This window comes from Antechinus flavipes, chromosome 3, assembly GCF_016432865.1.
Source record: "Antechinus flavipes isolate AdamAnt ecotype Samford, QLD, Australia chromosome 3, AdamAnt_v2, whole genome shotgun sequence".
NCBI classification, from domain to species: domain Eukaryota; kingdom Metazoa; phylum Chordata; class Mammalia; order Dasyuromorphia; family Dasyuridae; genus Antechinus; species Antechinus flavipes.
In genome coordinates, this window is record NC_067400.1 from 150549350 (window position 1) to 150571412 (window position 22063).

The 22063-nt window shown below is 34.6% G+C and overlaps 1 protein-coding gene across 11 annotated transcripts in view; it reads left to right on the forward strand.

Moving 5' to 3' along the window:
• Positions 1 to 334: 334 nt before the first annotated feature.
• Positions 335 to 22063, forward strand: part of MBNL2 (muscleblind like splicing regulator 2) — a 181107-nt gene continuing 159378 nt past the window's right edge. For 5 of the 11 annotated variants that reach the window (XM_051984029.1, XM_051984032.1, XM_051984030.1 and 2 more), the window contains exon 1: positions 339 to 532. The gene's annotated coding sequence lies outside the window, so the exon portion shown is untranslated. Of the gene's footprint in view, positions 533 to 22063 lie in introns of all 11 variants that reach the window. The other 6 variants (XM_051984033.1, XM_051984028.1, XM_051984036.1 and 3 more) reach the window with 5 other exon arrangements.

Here is a 22063-nt window from a genome sequence, read left to right on the forward strand (position 1 = left end):
TTCAGCATAATTTTGCATTTTGTAATAGCATCTATCCTGCAAACAAGAGACCATTAAAAATAAAGGGGATAGTCTTTAGCTTCGTATATCCCTGCATTGCCATTTATATGCCACTTTATCTTCATGCTATGACTGCTTTCTTCTGAGAGGGAAATTCCTTTTTCATCAGTATGGATGCACTGTTTTCACATATTACAAGTGCTGTGTTGCCTTGTCAGTCATCCTATTACAACCAGTTTCAGACCAGTAGAGCTGACGAAATGGCTGTTGATTGGCTAACATCGACTGGGAGGGACTTATTGGAAGGAAGGGCTGCAGTCTTACAGCAACAGAGTTTAGACCGTGTCTTTGCTTCATCATCTGAGGGGAAAATTCCCAGGCAGAAGGCTTGCTGAGTACAATAAAAAGGGGATGAGAAGTATTTATCCGAACGTTTCTTCCTAATGATGCAGTGCGAAAGGTTTGACCGTTTGATTTTACCAGATGGTCTTGTGCCGATTGCAAACGTGAGGAGCAGACAGAGCTAAATAAGGTAGGAGATTCATTGCCCCCCCCCCCCTCCTTTTTTTTGAATGTTTAAAGAGTTTGCTGCAGTGTGCTGCATACCATGTGTGTTGCTTAGGGAAGCCAGTGAAACTGAATTCCTCCGATGCAAATGTAGCTAGCGCTTGAAGGAGAGACTAGAGTTTTACGTAACATTTTCCTTTCGGGAAAAAAAGGAAGCACAACTTGAATCAAAACCATTCAATTTAAGGGTGAGATAGAAAATCGTGATTTTATTTAAGGAAAAGATCGATAGGTCTTTCTAAAAGTACTGTGCTACTTAATTGGATCCTTCATAGCCTTCTCATAGCTTGCTCTGGAAAGGTTTCATACAGGGATAGTTAACCCTCAAATCAATAAAGTTTACAATGACTATGTGATTTGAAAAACTGACTCATAATTGGTGGGAGAAAGAAAAAAATAAAAACCTCTTCTGTAAATAATCATCGGTAGAATGATTGACCAAATAAAAAAGAACAGTCTGTTTAGAAACCAAGAACTGAAACATCTCGGATACATTGTGCCTTTTAATGGAGTTTGAAAAGCACATTTTTAATAACATAGCCAGGCAGTTTCTGGCAAGTTTTTGATACTGTAGCTCAATGTTTACAGTTCTTTTTCTGGCAAGGCTGAGTCTTTGTTTCCAGCTTAGAAGTAGAACCATTATATAAAAAAGTAAAGCTGGGTGAATAATGCTCACTGCAATTATCTGATCTTTATGCATTTTTAATGAGAACACACAGCCAGCAGAATAATTTAATGAGGGCAGGCTAGCTTTTAAAGCTGTGTTTTCACTATGCTGAACCATATCAACTTTCTTCCTGAGAACTAAGAGTGGGAAATGATGGAGAAGATTTATATTTAACACGCTTGGCATCGGGAAATGAAGGGCTATATTTGTTGAGGAATTCTCACTGCCCTTTCTGTTTTAAATTCTGCAAGGCAGAGGGGATCAGTGCCTTTTTGTTAGGCCATGGAAGCATGTGTTTACAATAAATGTGTAACATTTTCAGAATAGTTAGCAAGCACTGAAGCGAGGAAAGAAAGCCTAGCTCTTCCCTTCACACCACAGAGAATGCTCTTCAAAACACCATTTACTGTCACATTAACAATGGTTACATTTAAAGATTTTTTTTTTATAATTGGATAATGTTTATTAATGTAAGACTAAAATGGCATTTAAATGGCATTTTCTTATCTATAAAGAAAAGTAATTTTTCTAAAGGCTCTCACCTAATTTTCCATGGACTAGCCCAATGACTTAGTTAAAAACAAGTCCAATGCCACATAGATTCTTCTAGACCCACTGATTTTACTTTCAAGGAGAAGTGCAGGACACTAGCCCAGAACTTCTGACGTCATCTCCCAACTATTTCTGCTGTCTGTTCTTGTATTCAAGCTCTGGTGAGAAGAATTTTAACTCCAGATCGACAGGTCCTGAGTTATGTCTTCAAATGGTGAAATATCTAAATTCTGAACTGACCTGAATTGTTAAGAGGGTTTCTATCTAATACCTGCCTGATAATCAGACAGTAAAGGCCTTCTGTCTGGTGCCCGGATTGGGAAGGGGGAGGGAATGACGAGAGGTGCTGGCACACTGAAGCAGAGAGCTTCTCTGGCCCATCCTCCCTTTTGGTGCATACAGACAGTTGCCACCATATCTAGTCTCCCCAGAACAAGGACTGAGGAGGCAGCTTCCACCAGAGTCCAAGGGTAGTCATGATGGTGGCAACAGCTGCTGCTGTGCAAAGACTCTATACCACCACCATACATTGGTCCAGGAGGGCCAGAAGAACAGGAAGGTGATAGCAGTTAATGCGGCACAGGTGGGAAGCTATTATTAGACATCCATGTGCAAGTTTGTCTTTAATAGCAAGCTTTTTACGAAAGAATTTTGATTAGAACAGTTTGTGTCTGGAGTTCCAGATCCTATTCTATATTCACACTAACTGATTGTGTAACCTTAGCCAAGTCACTACCGCAGTGTTTCCATATTTAAAGTGAGCAACACTGTCCCCATTACCTTGTAATTTGGGGGAGTATGAGATCTTTTATATTCAAAAAAGTTGTTTCTCCCTGGGCAAAATTATGTCTTTAATGTACAAAGACATAAAACCCCGGTATTAATGGAACTGTCTAGGCAAAAGCGTCCCAGAATTAAGATGTATGGTCGTTGTATACTTAACCCTTAACAGTCTTGCGTAGTTTTATTTTTCTGGAAATTTTCATACTTATTCTGCAAGATTAATTTTCCCAGGTAAACAGAGCACAGTGAGAGAACTAACACAATTGAGACTGTGTAAATAAAAAAAATTCTAATTATAGATCTTGTTTTTAAGAAAAGGCTTAATATTATTTAGTTTGGCTCTTGTGGCAAGTTTGTGAATATAGAAAACACAGGAGAGAGTAAATTAAAGAAATGCTTTCAAATAAAATTGTCATCACTGCTGTTTGACTGCTTTTTTTTTTTTCAATGCTAGCTTAATTCATTGTTTTGCAACAAAAATAAATTAGAAAAATAAGCATAGTAACCAGGTCCAAAATTTCAGCATATTACATGGGTATTCAAGACCAGGCAGCCAAGATTGTATGCAAGAGATAAGGATTAGGTGTGAGAAGGGAGCTGAAAAGTGTGTCCTACCTGAAGTTAAATTTGGGTCACTTACAATGGAGATGTTTTCTTCGTATCTTTCCATGCTATCTTCAAGAAAAGATAGAAGGAAAGGCACCTTGAATTGGTTAGATTAAAATAAAACCAAAAGTTACACTGTGTTACCATCCTATAAACATTTTTGAAATTGTGCCAACTAAAGCTTTCTGATTAATGAAGAAACATTATAATCTCAAGTGACTGTTTGTATGTTGGGTTTTAGTGTGATAATTACACAGTAGAGAAACCTCTTTGTCTCTTTAGATATCTGAATCCATCAAACTAGGCAGGAGCATAATATGGCCCAACTAGGAATGAGGCAATGTTGATATCAGACAGGCAGACAAAGATGGAAAAAGTACAGGAATGTCTATATGGATAGTTTGGTATGAAGAATCAGAGTCCAGCTGGGAGGTCGGCAATAAAGAAGGTGAAACTATAGTTCAGAATGAGGATTTACAATTCAAGAACAGGTGAACGCTGCAGTCATTTGTAGTTTAGACACTTTGTGGACCCAAATCCCAGGTGCAGGGCAGGAGACCTGCCAGGAGATTGACAGGTCAACAAGTCCTTTAAAAGAGAAGGAAAAGACTGAGTATCTGTAATCAATTTGAGCTGATGCTGCTTCTAGAAACCTTGATGTTTTTCCCATTCAGGTGGGAGTCAGTCCTTTAAGGCCAACCTGAAGACTAATGAATTATAGCAGGAGATGTACCTGGCAGGAGTGATGAGTAAGGGTGTCATGAGTGCAGTCAAGTAATTTGACATTTTATACTTGTTTCTCTTTCAATATAATGAGGCAAGAAGATAAATACCAGAGTTTATTATAATTTTTTATAGAACTTTTTACTCCAAGTTTTTTGATCAGCTGAGATTTTAAAAAATCTTGCTAGCTACAGTTGTGATAATAATCATATTAAAGACTAAAAAAAAAAATAGTATTATGAGCCGGTTTGTGTAAAACAAATGAGTACAAGTTGTACTGTATGGTTTGGCCTGAGATGTTTCAATTTTCTAGCACAAAAAGTTAAATGTTTAAAGATAAGACAAGAAGCTTTGTTGTGTAAAGTTGAGCAATTTCAATTTTTTTTAAAAGCAAGATTTAGTGTAGAAAAGTACCTTTGCTATGATAGATATCAACACTTTGAAATAAAGGTTGACAGGATCATTTTTTGCCTCCATTTAGTCTCTGTCAAAGAGTTTGTTATCTAATGGATGAAGTCCATTATCTAAGTCCATTATCTAATGCATGAAGGCTAGGGCATGCCTGATGTATAGTTTACAAAACTGTAATTTAAGGGAAATCATTGTGGAATGTATATACATAACTTAGTAATGTTAACCCTTCAGACAATTAAATTATATCCAGTTTGAGATCAGATTTGGTAGTGGTACTTTTTGGAAAAACAAATATAAGGACTCTTTATCACCACAATCGAATATGAAAAACAATGAAAATTCCAAGAGTATGAAATCACTGGGTCCATGTTTTACATTCACAGTATGTCCCATAGCAGTTCTCTGTTAAAGCTCGTGTTCACATCATTTTAGAATTTCTGGACTCCAACCAATTAGGGAATAATCTTGGACTTAGTCCCATTCTTCTACAATGTGGGGAGTGTATCTGATTGAACCCACAGTCTTCAATCTATCAAGGAAAAGTGACTCCTGGCCCTCAGGGCATTGTGATCTTTTTTAAAAGCATATTTACCTTCCTAATTATATGTTTCTTTTTCTACTATTAAAGTTAATTTACATTTCCTAAGCATGTACCAGCTAGGTGATAGGAAAAAACTACCTGGGAAAGTCCCAAAGCTAGGGAAAGGAGATTCAGCTTTAAAAATTCGTCATAGATGCATATAATTCTCTGAACTTGGATATCTAGTTTTGTAAATAAACCATACAGCAGGTATGCCCTAGTTAGTTGACTTGTTTATGATTAAGGTAAAAATGCCACATTAGGTAAGAAACATATGTTAGAGTACATAGAGGCCCTTAAAAGGCATGCATCTTTTCAGTCTTTATACACACACACACACACACACACACACACACACACATATATATATATATACAAACATGTGTGTGACATGCAACTGCCATTAAGAAGTAACAATCAACAGTAATTGGATGTCCATACAATTTCTACACACATGCATATCCACAAACATATATGGAATTCAAGGATGGTTTTTAAAAAACAATGTATTTAAATTAATATAGTTATAATATGGTATATAAATGCTGAAAGCATATTAACCCAAAAGACTGATCAGTTGTGTGTGACATGAGTTTAGGAACTAGTGAAGGAGAACCAATAATTCCAAATTTGAGTTGAATCTAGAAATAACTCTTCTAGAAGTTTTTGGAATCACCTATATAGGAGACATGGTATAGGATATAGTGAGGTGGCTTCAGTCCCAGGGAGAGTTGGGGTCAAGTTCTTCCACTGATCCATAATATGTGTAACCCTTGTTAAGTCTCTTACATTTTTAAATTTCAGAGAAAATGTTGGCCTACATTGTTAGACAGAGCTACTTCATCTCAGAATCCCTGTATCAATTATATCAAATGTCCAGACCCTATCCTGGAAATGGATTTACTGCTTATCATCTTAAGGATTTTTTTCTATGTATATTTCTTGTGTTTTTGAATTATTGGAGAAAAGAACAAATTTTTTTGGAAGTGTCTTAAATTCTTTAAATGAGACATTCAAAGGCAAAATATAGCTAAAACAAAACAAACTGAAAATCTGATTTCCTGATCAAATCTTAGAAACAAGAATAAGCTATGGTAGCCTTTCTAGATAAGTAAATAGTTTGGGAATATCATGAAGTCTTCAACTTCCAACCTCCTGTTCCCACTTCTCTCTAGTCAACACCTTCTCCAAGTATCCTACTGGACTATACATATTATTAGTACAGCCTTGGAGCAAAGAGGGTTCAGTAATGGCAAAGATTAGTATAAATTTGAGAATTGTCTTAGGAAACTGTGCAATCTAATTTTTTAAAATCCTTTGTTGGAAGTCAGAATATATGATTTTTATTCTAAATTTTAATATTAATTTGCATTTTTTACCCTGGGTCCTTAAAAGGTGATAGGATTGTAAACTTAAAGCAGCTGGAAATGTTTGCAGACCCTTTAGTCCAATTGTGTAATTTTAGATGAGGAACCTGAGACTTTAAGTGACTTGTTCAAGGTCACACAAGAAAGAAGTAGGCAGAATTTGAATCCAGGTCCCTAGATAATACTAACACATTGCTCATAAAATTCTAAATTCCTACAATAGAGATGGTTGTGAAGAAGACTATAATAATACAAACACATTTCATTAATTCAATTTATTTAAGTGTTTCTGCTTGTTAGTTTCTTTATTCCCATATTTGGTTTTCCCAATGGATTTTTGGATAAAATGTACTAGGAAATTTATTGATAGGTAAAATTGATAGACTTTTATCTTTGAGATAATTGTGTCCATACAACATATTTCTGAGGACACTTGAAATTTTAATATGAATGCAGGAAAAAAGAAGATACAGAAAGGGAGAGAAAAAGGGAATGAAGGGCAGAGAGAGGGATGGAGTGGAGAGAGATTGAAAGAAAAGTTTGAAGGTGGGAGGTTAATTGCTTTTATTCTAATAAGCTTAAAATTTGCATCAGGTAGACAGTTTAAATTATAGTACATCAATATCATGTGTAAATGAGTGTGTATGAATATAGTATTTAGTGAAATAAAATAATTTGTAGTTAAAATTGCACTGTTGTTTGACATGGGAGTATCTTGTCTGGCCTTTTGAAATAATAATTGAGTTAAACGTGGCACCAGCAATTTATAGTTAGAAATTATTAGAAATTGACTCCATTTCTTTACTTTAAAAAAAACCCCTCTGACAGCAACCCATTAATCAAAAAGTATTTATGGAGTTCCTATTTTATGACCACCATGATTTGAGGATGGAGGGAGGTGTAAAAAATGTTCACTGACCTCAAGGAGCTTTCACTCTAACTAGAGATAGTACTAATAAAGATGAAATAATTTGGAAAAAAATAAATCTTAGACTATCAGATGCTAATTAGGTGTATACAAAGTGTTAGAGAAGTATCTAGATTAGCAGAGGGAAGAAAAAGATATACATATATATCACATTTATGTCTATATATATATACATATATATGTATATACATACATATACATATTGTGTGTGTGTGTGTGTGTGTGTGTGTGTGTGTGTGTGTGTGTGTGTATTCCAGGAGGGGAAAACATCAGGAACATGAAATGATGCAGAAATGATAATAAGTTTGGCATCAACAGGTAAACAATATCTTGAATTTAGAGAAGAGATTCTCTGTCAGGGAATAAAGGGAGAACCAGTTGGATACATAAATGAAAACATATTATGTAGAACCTTAAGGGGGAAAAAAACTAGCAGAAGAGTTTGAGATTAATGAGGTAGACAGTGAGACAACTATTCCAGGGAAGTTGATCAGGTAGCATTATGTAAGATAAACTGGAGGAAGGAGAAATTAGAGAAAATGAGACCAGATATAAAGCTCTTGCAGCAACACAGGCATGAGATAGTGAAGGCCTGGAGTAGAGATGGCAATAGGAATGGAGAAGAAAGGTTGAATTTCAAAGATATTTGGAAGGGAATAAAAAACAATCAAAAGCTTAGTTGAATGACTGTATATGTCAAGGTAAAGAAGAGTAAAGAGTTTCTGATAGTAAGGATGGCAGTTTTATTGGCATTAACAGATTTGGGAAAGTGATCTATTTAGGGCAGGAAGGAGGATGAGTTCAATTTTCCATATGGTAAGTTTAAGGAGAGCAAAAATCCAAAAGGGGCATCTTGTAGGGCATCAGAAGTTGGAAAATGAAATCCAAAGGAGAAGTCAAAATGAGCTATGAGCTCTATGGTGTTATGATTCATCTGCAGAGGTCATAGTTACAAATATGGGAATTGCTGAGTTTACTGAATGATTACAAAGAAAGAGGAATATATGATCAAAGACCATGCCTTGAAAAAACATTTATGGTTAGAACCAGATGAGGAGGCACTGGAAAAAAGAGAAAGGAAAAGGAATAGCAATATAGAAAGAATATTAGAAAAGTTCAGCATCACAGACACCAAAAGAGAAAAGAAAGAAAAACAATACATTTATTACTGGCTTGTTACATTCCAGGCACAATACAAAAACATTAGGGGTGGAGAAAATTCCAGGAAGAAATCTGGAATTCAACAACATACCAATTTCTTTGGCTCTGGAGGAAGCAACATGGCTTCCCAAAGTTTTTTTTTTTTTTTTTTTTTTTTTATCTTGATGTCCATAGTTGTTGGTTTCTCTGAGAAGTATCATATGTAATAGCAACAATACAATTGAAGGTTAATGTTAGGTTAGTATTCTAATACATTTTAGAACAGTGGTTGAAAGAGAAACACTTGTTTCATACATAAGCATGAGAAAAGTGAGAAATTAATTTGGTTCTTGTATTGAGATTTAAAAAGTTAGCATTTCACTAGTAACAAGAAACTTAATCTCAGAAGAGTTTTTATATTAGTAAAAGCCAGTACATTTTTCATCTGCATATACATATGTGCGCCTTGTGGGAAGAGGAAGTATTTTATTTGAATGGTTTACCATATGAATTTCAGCATATAATGAGGTAAAAATCATTTGTGTTTTTTCATCCACCACCTCTCATGTGGTCTTCCTCTTGAAATTTTCCTAGTTTAGTCCCTCCTCTATTAGAGCCTCCTAACTAGTCTCTCTGCCTCAACTTAATCTGACTATATTACTGAAACCTTTCTCTTTCTCCTCTATACACACTTAATAAAATCTATTGGTTCCCTATTGTATCTGGGAACAAATAGAAGTGGCAGCATTTAATATTTAATTTTGTTATTATTGTTCAGTCATTTCAATTGTGTCTGACTCCTCATGACCCCGTTTGGGGTTTTCTTGGCAAAGATATTGTAATGGTTTGCCATTTCCTTCTCCAGTTTATTTTCCATTTGAAAAAAACAAAAAACAAAAACAAAACACTGAGACAAACAGGGGTAAGTAATTTATGTAGGGTCACATAGTTAACTGAGTGTTTGAGTCTGGATTTGAACTCAGGTCTTTTTGATTCTAGGCCCAGAGCTGTATCCATTGTGCCACTTTGTTTCCAACCTATATTTCCAAACTCATTAATGCATTCATCCCCTTCACACACTCTACAATCCAGCTAAACTAGCCTTTTTACTATTCCTTACATAGATCGTCCATCTCCTGCCTCTAGGATTTTGTACTGTCTGTCCTCCATATTTGCCTTCTCACTTCCCTCTTAGAATCACTCAGTCCTCTTCAGAATTCAACTTAAGCACCACCTTTTACATGAAGACTCTACTAATACTAGTGCTTGCCTCTCCTTCCATTAGTTTATATTTATTTTTAAATATATTTTGCATATGCCTAACATGGACAAATTGTTACCTTAGATAGGAGGTAAGTCTCTCTAGGGTTACAATTTTTTCATGTCTTTATTTTTTCAGTATCAGCTGAAGCACTATGTGCTTAATAAATGCTTGTGTAAATGTAAGACCCTGTAGAATCTAGGTTATTTCTAGAGTTGGTCTAAATCTATTTTTAAGCTACAGTTATCAGGAAGAAAAGAACTTCACTGGGATAGTAGTAAGAAAAAAAATAAGAAATTAGAGAAACCATCCTACCATTCATCTGGCCACTCTAAGATTAATATCTCCTGATGTTTCTGATAGATGTTTAGAACCCAGGCTGTTGCCTGAGTAATTTCCTGGCATGTGTGTGGTGCTTACTACTTGTCCAAACCTGAAATAGCTTTAAGCATCTCCATAGAAGGGTCATACAGTACCAAGCTCCCTCAACTATGACAACTCTTCCCAAAAATCAAGGTGAGAAGCAAAGAGCTGTAGCAGTCTCTAGAAAACAGCTGAACTCCTCATCACTTTCCCATTTCCAGGCTGTTGAGTGGCTCAAGATGGATGTTCTGTCTTTGCCTGAGTTTGCTTATTGTGTATATAACCTGCCACCAGCTCATGTTTCTGTGGAGACAGACCCTCCCCATCATCACAAGGGATTCAGCCCCTGCTGTCCAACCTCAGCAGGCCAGGGAAGGAGGATGTGTTTGTTTACATGTCTGCAGTGTGGTTTTGTTTTCATTCGGAAGTGTGTTTCTTAAATCAGGTTTAGATTAGCTTTCCCAGATAGTGGTCAGTACACTAGACTGAGAGTCTAAGAGGCCTGCTTCCATTCTGCAATCCTCCCTGAGCTGATTTAGTGACCTTTTAAAAACTAGACAAAATATTTTGTAGACCACAATTTTCCCCGTGACATAAACAAGAACCTTTGCTCCAAATTCCCTCTTAGGACATCTAAGAGCAAGGTGGAAACAAGTGTTAAGCAAAACAGTTTTAAAATCCTAGATCTGTTATCTTTCTATGTTAATTAATAGATTATCTAGGAGCTATCAGTCTTTGCTTCAGCTAGTAGTATATATATATGTGTCCAGGAATCCACTATCCAGTTCTGTTCTGTCTTTCAAACACCCTGTGCCCTATAGCCAGGGGAAAATACGGTGCTCTAAAACATTCTGTTCCTTGGGACATAACTATCAAAAACAAACAAAAAACAATACCACAGAGTGAAAATTATTTTCAAAGTGAAACTATGTATATTTTTAGAATATACTTATTTCTTCATATCCATGAAAATATAACAGTTTTGGGAACAATTTCTAGATAAGGCCTTACAAGTACCAAACTGTACATTTTGTAGCTCAAAAAATGATTTAAAAAATTTACAAATAGTCTTGTGTTTTCTGGAGACTGACCATGACCTTGAGTTCAATCATTCCCCAAAAGTGATGCAAAGACAGCAAAATTCTCTGATAAGAATGTGCCAGGTTCATCTCAGGAGCTAAATCCCATGCCAAGCAAAACCAGTCTATGTCAGAAGCCATAGAACTAACTTCCTATCCTTTGATGATGATGATGATGAAAGTATTTATGTAACTCTTAAGGTTTACAAGTCCTTTACAAATATCTCATTTAATTTACAACTTTGGAGATTAGGTACTATAATTATCCCTATATTACAGATAAGGAAATTGAGGTACACAGAGGGTAAATGATTTGCCCAGTGTCATACAACCTTATAAGGTCTGAAAGTAGATGTCTGAGGTCTTCCTGATTCTACGCCCAGAATTCTATCAAATGTGCTATCTAGCTGCTACCTAGGGAAAAGGAATATTCTCCTTACCTAAGCCCCCTTAGGGATCAATCAATCAAAGAAATATAGGAGGAGAAGGGTATTTGATACCATGTTATTGCTAAAGTAACCATATTTAATTCTGCAGAAAGAAGGACCTGTAGATACAGAAGCAGATGCTTTAAAGCTTTCATGCTTTGTGTCAATGTGAGCTCTTCAGTTTTTGACTGAAAATTCCACAGTTTAAATTTAATTTAAAAGCCCATATCCTGGATCCATTCCCAATTTTTAAAAATGTTGTTGATTATAAGAATGCTACTATTGTTTTTAATATTGGAGCTGTGTATGAGCTTATGTGTTTTAAAGTAATGAATTATAAGCTTGATCTCTTTTATACAATTTGTTTTTGCTTTTTAAAATATATATATAATATATACATATATAATATATATTTTTAAACCACAGATTTCTACTTGACCACTAGGGAGCAGAAATTTCCTTCTTTGCTTTAATTCATGATGGGGAACTCAAACCATAATTAATAAATAAATAGAAAATAAGGAAAGAGAACATAATTTTTACAGGAGGTGAAAATATAGTGATTCACAACTATAGATTCATATCAATATAGTGATTTACAATTTGCAATTTGAAATGTCCTTTGAGGTAGATAGAACAAATACCCATTTTATAGATGATGAACCTGAAGATCAGAGGGGTTAAATCATAGCCAGTAAGTAGAGAAACTGGGCCTCAGACTTAGGTTTTCTAACTGTCAATTCAACACTCTTTCCACTATGATACATTGTTTTTGATAAGGAATGGCTGGAGGCCATTTACTAAAGACATCGAACAGAAAGGTTGATGGAACTTTAAAACTAGTGGGATTTTTTTACTTATATTTGTTCTCTTTATCAACCACATAGTATATCTAGAGCTAATTGCCTTGTCCCTGTGGAATTTTATTTGAAGTTCTGGTCTCTGGCTTCTGTCTTAATAATTAGTGTGGAAGATAATGAGAAAATATTTCTTCATTATGTATGTTTGAATAGGTCAAAATTCCGAATTGTTGTATTAAAGTTAATCAGTAAAGGTATATTTTAGGTCATTGGCATTTAGCCATTATTCCTCTCGTGGGTCCTTAGGAGTTAATGTAAGAGGGGCATCAGTTCACAACATAAAGCGTTCTGTTATTGGGTGGTAGGATCCTGGAAATCCTTCTATGGATTTTGTGAAGTGTTCTGTCTTGTTTTCTGATTTTTTTTTTACCCAAGACCATATGTTTAGTACAGATAGAGGTTATAATGTATATTTTATTATCAAAAATAATAATCATACCTGCATGTTCAGACATTAATGAGAATGATGGCTAGTTTCCCAAGGCCAAGGTTGAGGAATCTGCTAGGAGGGCAGGGGGAGAGATTTCTCTTCACATGTTTATCCCACAGGGCCTGTTGCTATAATACTTTCAGATTCTCAGAGGAGAAAGAGAAAGTATTTACTTGTTCATGTCTTCCCTTGTGCATTTTCTCCTATCCTCACATTTTGAGAAGAAAAATTAAGCATAATTTTTCCACACAAAATTTCCCTTTAACATGTGCCTTTTTCTCCTACTCTGAGCAATTAAATGCTACTGCCAGTGGAGACTTCTCTAAGCAGAACATAATTTATCCTTACCAGAACAAAGGAGTAAATTAAAAGAGCAGTTGGCTACTTGCCACTGGCTAGGATAGTAGGAGGAAAGAGCTAGTTAACATTCATTCCCTTACCTCTATTCAAAAAGCATTCACCCCCAATGTCAAACTATGCTTCCTTCTATCTTTTAGGCCTGAAATAGGGAACTGCTGGACACAGCACATTTCTAAATCTTTGGGGAGAAAGAAATAATGAGGAGCTGCAATTATTCTTTCTTTCCTTGAACCAAAGTAGTTTAAATCTCAAACAGGAAACTTGAAAGGAAAGGAAATCTTAAATATTAAAAATAGATATACTTTAATCACTCCCAAGCCATCTCCTTTACTCTCTACATGCAAATAGTACCAGAGTTATCACCATGTTGTGATGAGCAACTGTGCAAAATTTTGCTTGAGGAAAATAACGATAACACTAGTATATAGTTATGCTAGAGAATAATAACAGTAATACTATTAACAATCAAGTAATGCAGAAGGACAAATACTGAAGTTGAAGCTTAAATACTTTGACCCACATAATGAGAAGGGACTCATTGGATAAGATCTGATGTTGGGAAGGATTGAAGGCAAAAAGAGAAGGGGACAACAGAAGATGAGATAGATATTATCATGGAAGAAATGAACATGAACTTGGATAGACTTTGGGAGATACTGAAGGACAGTGGGCCATGGGATTACAAAGAGTTGTATCTGGATGAATGAATGAACAATAACAACAATGATAACACTAGTTCATAGTATATATTAAGGGATAATAACAAGAATGTTAAAATAACATATAAAATATACTAGAAGACAAAAATAATTGTCATTCAATAATAAAGACAGCACTAGTGGTTAACAATGATATTTATAATGATTATAACAGCAGCACATGATATATAAATCAGTATTTGTTGAAAGAATATCTTATACTTTTAGCACTTTATAACTGCAACATAATTTCAGTAATTGGGGTAGCATCTGGCCATTCTCATCTTAGAGGGGAAATTATGAGCAAATGAATAAATGATTGAAAAAATATTTTTGAGAACATTGTTAGCAATTTTTTTTTTTTTTACCATTAAGGAAATAATATGGAAAATATTTGTTTAAGCTAGAATAGACATGTTTTTTTTTTAAAATAAATAAAGATTATGAGCTATACAAACAGAAGCACTCAATCATTCTCCTAGATTGGAGGCTCTCAATATGTGATCTTATCCTTTTATATATATATATACTTTTTTATATTTATTTAATAGGTTTTGTGCTTTGGGGTATTTTGTTTTATTCATTAAAAACATCATTCTGAGAAGAAATCCATAAACTTCACTAGACTGCCAAAGTGGTCCAAGATAAAAATAAATTAAATAAAATAAAACAAAGACTTATTCTAAATAAACTATAAAATTCTGAATATGCATGAATGCTAATAAAATAAGTATTTTCCTAAGAATGAGTATCTGAGCAGGTAGCTTTACTTTAGTAATGCCAGAGAAGGAAATTAAACCTTATTGGGGACAGGGGCTTGCTTCTCATTGGCTCCTGAAGTTCCAGCTTTATTGGAAACTCTATTTCATTCACATTTCAGAAAGAGGATGATGGATTGAAAGAGGGAAGGAGAAAGTTAGATATTTTTCTTCAGAATCCAAACTTTTAATGTTTTCTGGTTGTGTAATCATTGCAAAAACAGGCACTAACCTTTGTAACCTTTGACCACATAAGATGTATAGCATCTCTTATGAAACTGACCAACCTACTTCTTTGACGTTGAGCACCACTTGAGATCTAAATTAGAAACAACATACCTAAAAGACTAACAGTTGTGACAAGGTGACATATATGTAACATGGGAAAGGTTTAGTAGTAATAGTCACCTTCTCACCTAGCTCACTCTGTGTTCACCCATACCCACACATCTGTGAGAATTCTGAAACCCATGGCTCAGGAACAGAGAACAACTAATTGCCCTATATTGGAATCAAAGTCATGAATTTAATCTCATTAATTCAAAGCTATTACCAACTGAGCTAATCAGTCATATAGATGTGTATGTATGTGTGTGTTTATGTAAGTATGGAGACTGAAAAGAAGGAGACAGGAGGGAGCCTTTTAACCACCTGCTTCTTATACATCATTAATATCAATTATATAAACATACACATAAGGTTTTACTGGGGCCAAGAAGATGATGGATCAGATAACTTCTCACTCTATTCCTGCCCTCTAATTCTAAGAAAAGTAACTGTACCATTTATTGTTTCTCTAGGACAAAGCAGGCAAAAGCTTAAGATTTTTCCTAGAACCAACAACCTTTTCCTCTCACCTGGAAGTAGTGTCCTAGTTTAGCATATGAGATGCTACCATATTATCTGTGTATTATTTCACCGACAGCTCATTATTTGCAATGTTTCTTTCACATCTAAGATACAGAGCTGGTGTTAAAAACCCAAAGAATCATATACAAACAAGAAGGAAGCGAGACAAAGTTCACTTTAGCAGTATTCAAGGAAAACATTAGGGTTAAGAATGAAAATAGAAGTAGTGAGAGAACTATCAGAGAATTTACTATAGCTAACTGGGATATAAAAGTCCCCTTCTCTACATTCAAGCAGAAATGAGATCCAAAGCCATGAGCTGAAATAATTTTAATTCCAAAAATATTTATCGAGTAGCTACAGTATATCTAGCACCATAGATAAATGCAGGAGATATACAAGAGATGACCCCAATCTTTAAAGACTTGGAGGAGTAAAATATACATATATTCCAAATTCATCCAACAGTTAGTCACTAAATCCCTTTCATATACAAAGCACTAGTACACTGTGGAAGTTAGAAAGATTATTGGGAAAGAATGCTTCCCATCAAAAAGTTTACAATCAGCAAAAAAGAAAAGTAAGATATTTACACAGATGAATACAATAGAAAATTTTAAAATGTTAAGTGCATGAAGAATTAAAAAAAAGTTATATATCATCTAAAGGATAAAATAATCTCAGATTGGAAGAGATAAAAGGAGGCTCCATGAAGGAAATGGAATTTGACTTGAGGGACTAAGTAGTATGTCAACACATAAGTCAAGGAATGACCTTTCAAGTCCTATAAAAAACAGTGAGTAAAGAAGTTGACTCAGAAAAACTTGGAATGTACGCTGGGGAAAAAGAAGGACCCATTTTGGTTGTAGCATATGAAGGATAATAGCAAGAGATGAAATTGGAAAGGTAAGTTGGAATCACATTGGCTACCATGCCATGATGTTTGTTCTTTATTCAGTAAAAAACAATAGAGAGACATTAAATCAATTTGAGTTACATGATCAGACCTGTGAACTAAGAATATGGTAATGGTGTGAAGGGTGAATTAGAAAGAGTCGAAAAGTAAGGAGAATTGATAAGAGAATATTACAAAACTCTGATCTAGAGATAATGAATCATTAAATCAGTGTAGAGGCAATTAAAATGGCAAGGAGTTGAGAAGTATGGGAAATATTGATCAGGTCAAACAAAAAGGAAATGTCCATTTTATAGAGTTGAGAAGAAGAAACAAAAACAAAGAAACTGAACGTTACAAGCATGATAAATGAGGATGACTGACAAAAAGGAAAATCTGGAAAAGGAAAAAGATTTAGGATTAATGATTTATTCAGACTTAGCTATGTTGAGCTTGAGGTACCTATGGGACATCCAGGTGGAGATATCTAATAGGCAATTATTACTACATTGCTACTCTGAAGTTTGGGAGAGGGGTTAGTGCTAGAAAAGTCTATTTGGGAGTTAATTAAATATATATATATATATAAAATAATTGCAAATGAAACCAGGTATTAAACTCTGTACCAAAGACTATCACTAGATGGTAAGCTCCATGAGGAGCTTTTTTTCTTTCTTTTTTTTTTCATTTTATATTACATTCATATACCAGGTACTTCATTGGTACTTGGTAAATAATAGATATCTAATAAAATTGGGCATCTAGGTGATGCAAGGGATAGAGAACTGGGCTTAGAATCAGGAAGATTTATTTTCATGAGTTCAAATCTGGTCTCCAACACTTAATAGCTATGTGACCCTTTGTAAATCACTTAAATCTGCCTCAGTTTCCTCATATGTAAATGAGTCAGAGAAGAAAATAGCAATATTTTTACCAAGAAAATCCAAAATGGAATCATAAAGAGTCAGACATGACTGAAAATGACAGAACAACTATTCCAATAGTTACTAAAGTCAAGTCAACAAAATTAATGGATATGACTGAAAAAATGTTTTGTTTGCTAAAAAGTGTTATAAAAATAAAAATAGAGAAAGATCTATTTGCTAGAATACTAAAGGAAAAAAAAGCTTTCTTGGGTGTACTAGATTTGAAATGGACCTTGAAGGAGGAAAAGGGTATGGTCAAATGAAGAGAAAACAGGATAGGAGCCACAATTCTGTTTGAATCTGACAGTGTGAACAAAGATTTGCTTGTGTCCTGTTTTACTATTAAATTTATAGTATTACACCAGCCAAAATATAACTGGCATATATAAAAGAAACATTTTTTCATTGCTTTCCATCTCTGAAAAGTTGGGTTGTTAAGGAAAACATGAAGGAAACCACTGTAGAGCTAATAGCAACATGAGGCAGAACAATGGTTTAGTTCTTCTTCCTCATGCTGAGACTACAAGGTTCCCCAGAAATATCCTAATTTTGTACAAGAATTCTATCACTGAAGCCCAGTGCTGTGGTTGGGATACAGGTTGTTGCCTCTGTTGGCATCTCATTTTCATTCCTGGTTACATGTTGCAGCTACATGGGAGTATCATGTGGGTTTGGTGGTAGCGGAAAAAAAAGGTCATTTTGAAGGAGAACACATTGGGTACATGAAATAGTTTGTCCTATTGTTGTTATAATAGGTGAGTGCTTTTTATTTCCTTACACTAAAGAATTACAGACACAAAATCTGTGCGATTTCTTTTGGTTATCATGGAATCTTTTATTTTAATATATTTGTATCTCTAAACTATGGAATTATAATTGTGTCAAAATTAATAAATGACAATAAATGACTGGATCCTACTTTATAGAGTTTTCTTGATATTTCCATCATTCTTCCTATCTCTCCCACTCTCCTTCCCTCCTTCCAACTGTCCCCTCTTTTTCCTTCCTTATTTAAACATTTATTAAGTATCTAATCTGTATAAAACAATGGGTTAGTTAGTCTCTGTAGCCACAGACCTAGACACTGAGTTATCTATTTCTCTATCTAATATACAGAAGTGTTAAGTCAAGTCCAAGCAAAAGGGATTTTTTTTTTTTTAATATGTTGGTACTAACCTCACTTTGTCTTTTGGTTATCCTATTGTCAATCATCCTTACAGAAGGCAGGGCTCATAAAAATAAAAAAAATAAAAACAATAGAGTCTGAGCAATTCTATTTTGTTGTCTCCTATATATGTCTCTTGCAAAGTACACGGAAGGAAAGCAAGGTCATTGCTTCCTTCTTCATGGTGAATTCAATAGTCTCTCCCTCCTCCCCTCTAGCTAGCAAGACAACCAAATAATAAGCCTATTCATTGCATTTGACATTTGATAATGATATCCTCAAAGTGCTCCATAGTTTAAAGACTGGTTTACTGGATTAAGTCATTGAACTGCTTGCAAAATTCCAGGCTGATTAAGTAATGTTTAGATCATTTGAAGTGTTCTAAAAAAATAATTTTAAAGACTTAAGGGGGAAAAAGGACTTTAGCAATTATGCCTTTTTAGTCCTTAGTAAATATAAGATAATCATTTAGAAAGCTATAAATTTAAAAAAGTCAGGGAAAAAACTAAATCATTGTGCAATACTACATCTCAACTGATCATAATGGAGAATGCCTAGGAAAGTGTTAGTCTGTACAATTAATAGGGAGAAGTTAGATGATATGCAGGATGATTCCTAGACTGTCTTATTTTGGTAAGAACCATGTAATTTTGGCTATTCTGTATGCTGATGGCATTTGTGTTCTATGTTTTAGAGTGTTATAAGAGAGATTCCTAACTAAGCATCATGGATCCCTTTATAGATTTCCATAAACTTGGATGGAAAAATATATCTTTATTTTTGCTAATATCTAATGTAAATTTAGCATTTTCTTCAATTATTTAAAAACATTCTACTGAGAAAGGGTCTTCAGGTTTCACCAGCCTGCCACAGGGGCCCAGCACATGCAAAATGTTAAGAATCTCCAGTGTAAAGGAATTGATAATGTGCCTTGTTTCTGATTTCCTCAGAAATTTTCATTCTTCACCACAAACATAATGGTTTGTTTATTTTACTGTGTGATGCAAACTGGACAAAGAAATAGTCATTTGTTTCATTGCTCTTGTTTTGCTTTGGAGAGAGCAGTTCTGGGTACATCTTTACACTGCCAATAAGAGCTGATGACATGGTAAGGTAGGAGTTGTATAAAGGTTGACATTAGGTAGACGTTGAAAGCATAAAGATCTTTCAAGATATATATTATAGAAGTTATATAGGGTAACTGGACATGGATCAAAATTGAGTTTGCATGACAATAAAATTTTACTTACTCTGTTTAACTGTAGAAGTGAGGTGAGAATTAATTTAAAAACTTGAATTATAGAATATATATAAAGAAGTGCAACTTTTGCTTATTTATAAGTGAATACTACAGATTGAGTGAACTAAGTAATACTTGGCAATGATGGTCCATAAATGCCTTGCCCTAATGTTATTTTAGTTGTTTTTAATAGCTAGCTCCTGGTTTAGTGGAATGAGAGTAGGCCCTGGGAACAGAAAGGCCCAAGTTCAAGTTAAGACATACCAGATACATGGCTATGGGCAAAGTCCCTTCACAGCCTCTCTGACCTTAAATTATCAATGAGTTCCAATTTGCATCAGCTTGAGGAATTTTCACTCAGGGAATTTCTTTATATCAATGATATCATAGATTTAGACTCCCCACAAGGATGATTAGTGTTTACCAGCAGGCCTAAATCATTGAAATTCTGATAAAATTGGTTTTTCTTCCTTAAAGAGCCCAACCATAAATCAACCAACACTTGAACTGCAGAAGCATTAATAATAAGGGAAACCTCTCTAGTAGGGATACCTATATTTTGTAATTAGAGAGGGACACAGAAGAGAGAAGGAGAGATAGGAAGAAAGAGAAGGAGCGGGGAGGGGAATTGGTATCCAAAATTTAAACTTCCACCAAACTTCCAGGAGAAGAAACCTGATCTAACAGCAGATATGGGGTGGAGAGTAGAATAGAGAGATGGGAGGTGGAGTAGTGATTCTTGAATTTTAACCCTCCCATTACTGCTGGGTTTTTCTATGACCTTAGCTGAGATTTAAAAAATTCCTCTGGACAAATTTCAGGGGGACTCATGATGTTAAACCAACATTATATAATAGTTACAGTTAGAAATCTATTCCAAACCTCTCATAATACAGGTTGGCAAACTAAGGTCAGAGAAATTAAATTAAAATTAAAAAATTTGCCCAAGTTGACTTATAGAATAAATGGCAGGTTTGAACCAAGGTCTTCGGCTTAAAATTCTAAACAATACCTACTGCAATACTCTAGTAATGCTTCTTTTTGTAATCATTGAATATTTAGACTGAAGAAGATTTCAGAAAGTGAAAAAGAGCTTAGTTGTCTTGGGCCTTTAATAAACATTCATCAGCTATTTGTGATTGACAGTCTATGAACAACCTAAAATACTCCTTGGAAATAATTTTATCTTCTTGTTCATCGGAAAGAGAAATGTTAACTAAAGCTTTAAATTTTTCCACGTCTAATTCTGTCTTTCTTCATAGGAAAAGGAGAGAACTTGGAGAAAAAAATTTTAGAAGGAAAAAGGGGATAATAAGAAAACAAAATTATTAATATATGTATAAAGATCAAGTATATCTGACATTCAGCAGGACATGTAAATGAAAGTTCAATCATTAAGTGTCTTTTCATAGCAATGTGAAGACAGACTTGTTAAAATCCTCATAGAAGTATTAAGGAGATATAGGTGTGTGTGTTTGGGGACTGGGGGAAAAGGGGAGTAGAGATGGATGTTCTTGTTTCTTTTCAGAAAACTTCTTAATGTAATTCCTTGATGTTTTGACATCTGCTTCCTTTAAAAGAAAATATATCTATATCTATATATGTATGTAGATATAATGAAGATATACATATATTGATATATATATTTATAATGCTCCTGTGTTGTTGTTTTGTAGAACATCACACTTTGTTGTTTGTTTTTTAAATAATAGATTTGTTTTTTCCTCTCTACTGAAGGACATGAGCAGTGTCAGTGGTATGATGCAATGCAGCCAGCTTTATACTAAAGCCAGCAGATTTCCTTAATATACTTATTGCTGTTCTATAAATAGCATGGGGGCATCCCCTAAACCTGAGCCACAGGTATCAAGGGAAGAAAAGGATCAAAGTATCAGACTAATAATCTTGGCTAGAAAGTGCATAGTGACACAGTTCATGAGACTACCCACCTCTGTAGTTCATTCACAAAGTGAAAGTTTACGACATTGGTACCAGCTAGCTTTGTGCCCATTGCTGACTGTCTGAAATAAAAGTTTTTAGGCTGACTGTCAGAAATGTTTGTTAGAAATAGGCTAAATTATAGTTTAGAATTTGCTTCTAAGGGTTTATTTTTATTTCATAATTTTCATTTTGAATATGTATTTTTTATTTTTAATGGATCACATCCTTACTTGGCAGCAACATACAAGAAATACAAAAAACACATAGAAACAAATAAATGTAGTCAGTGTGTTGTAGGGTTTTTCATAAAAATTCTAGGTTGCTCTGAAAAAAATCTTTCTAAGGAGAGTAACTTTAGCTTCTGTTTAAAAAACAGCAGGAGAAGAAACCTGATCTAACAGCAGATATGGGGTGGAGAGTAGAATAGAGAGATGGGAGGTGGAGTAGTGATTCTTGAATTTTAACCTTGCCATTACTGCTGGG